The 1,924-nt window shown below is 45.0% G+C and overlaps 1 protein-coding gene across 1 annotated transcript in view; it reads left to right on the forward strand.

Annotated features, from left to right (window-relative positions):
* Window positions 1–1,924, forward strand: part of Dna2 (DNA replication helicase/nuclease 2) — a 31,181-nt gene that overhangs the window by 27,049 nt on the left and 2,208 nt on the right. The window lies entirely within an intron of this gene.

Raw genomic sequence — 1,924 nt, forward strand, 5'->3', positions numbered from 1 at the left:
TGTGCCATAGGACACGTGCACCAACACACATACCTCACACATGTGCCATAGGACACGTGCACTGACACACATACCTCACTCGTGTGCCATAGCACAGTGCACCGACACACACAACTTTTGCAATAAATAAAAGTGATCAGAACAAGGCATGGGAGATACCCCCTGGTGAGGAGCTCACCTCCCACGTGTAAGATCCTGAGCAGTTCCCATGTAAAGTGCTGTGGTGGTCATGGACTCCTACAGTCCCAGTGAAGGTGATATTGGGGTAGAGCCAGGAGGATCTCTGGAAGCCTGTGGGTCAGCTAGCCTGGCCTGTGTGGTGACCCTGACTGACCCAATGAGAGACTCCATCTCAAAAAAGTAGAGATGCCTGAGGGGGACACCTGAAGTTGTCTCTGCCCTCCATATGCATGCACCCGGGACCCTTGTCACACTCACACTCACAAAGATAGAGAAATAAACTGGGCATCAGGAGGCAGAGGCAGGAGGATTTCTGAGGCTTCATTTAAAACCCTGAGTCAAACAAAAGACATTTTAACCTGAACTTTGTTTTTCATTTATTTTAAAATGGCATGTTCTGTAGCCTAGATCTGTCTATCACTTTGTAAGCAACTCCAGACCCAACCCTCCCATCTCCACCACGAAGCTGGAATTGGTGGTGTGTGCCCTGAGCCTGGCCATCTTAACTGCTTTCGTATGAACAGCTCAGTGCTTTGAAGCAAGGCTGTGCAAGGGATCCACAGAAGCAGTTTCGTTTTGTGAATAGCTGTCCATTCCACATGCCTGTAACCACTGTTCTTTCTTCTGTCCCCGAATTCTTTTTTTTCCCTCCGAATTCTTATAGTAATTATCTCCTATGTGAAAACTGGCTTGTTTTTCTTGGGTTGATTCATAATATAGCATAGCATGCATCAGGATTTTGTTTTTAAGGCTGGATCATGTTCCGTCATCTATTACAGTATACCTGACTTCTCTGCTCGTGGAAGCTTGAATTACTTCACCACTTTGTTATTGCATTTGCAGCATTTATAACACAAGATACTTTCAAACCCAGAGATACTTGCGGTTTCTTTGTTTTGCTTATGTTATTTTCTCCTCTCCCTCTCTCTCTCTCTCTCTCTCTCTTTTGGTTTTTTGAGATAGGATTTCTCTGTAACTTTGGAGCCTGTTCTGGAACTTGCTCTGTAGACCAGTCTGGGGTCAAACTCACAGAGATCCGCCTGTCTCTGCCTCCCAAGTGCTGGGATTAAAGGTGTGCACCACCATTGCCCAGCTCTTATTTTCTACTCTTTAATCCCTTTGCCTTTTTTAAAATTTAATTACTTTATGTGTATGAGTAGGTTTTTGGTCTTTTTGGTTTTTTTTTGAGACAGGGTTTCTCTGTGTATCAGCCCTAACTGTCCTGGAATTCCGTTTGCAGCCAGGCTGGCCTGGAACTCAAAGATCCACCTGGTTCTGCCTCATCCCCAGAGTGCTGGGATTAAAGGCATGCCCCGTGTATGTCTGTGCACCATGTGTGTGCGTGGTGCCTAAGGAAGCCAGAGAGGGCTTTGGATCCCCTGGAACTAGAGTTACAGTGTGAGCCACTGTGTGGGTGCTGAGAATGGAACCAGGTTCTCTAGAAGCCAGTGGTCTTGACCGCTGAGCCGTTGCCCTAGCCACAATACCGTTTTCTTAACTGTACAGTACGTCCATGTGGTTTTTAAAACATACCCAGCAAAAAGTCTGCTTCCTTACTCATTACTCAGTTCTTACCTTGCTGATAATCAGATGTTTTGTTTCTTGTGACTGTCTAGACTATGTACATGCCATTCTAGACTGATTTTTCACTTCGTATTTTCGGTCATGCCTGTAATAGAGGCTGAATCAGGAAGGTTTTTTTTTTTTTTTTTCTGTCCTTCCTTCCTTTTTTCTTTCATTCTCT

Source organism: Microtus ochrogaster, linkage group LG2 (assembly GCF_000317375.1).
Source record: "Microtus ochrogaster isolate Prairie Vole_2 linkage group LG2, MicOch1.0, whole genome shotgun sequence".
In the NCBI taxonomy this organism is placed as follows: Eukaryota; Metazoa; Chordata; class Mammalia; order Rodentia; family Cricetidae; genus Microtus; species Microtus ochrogaster.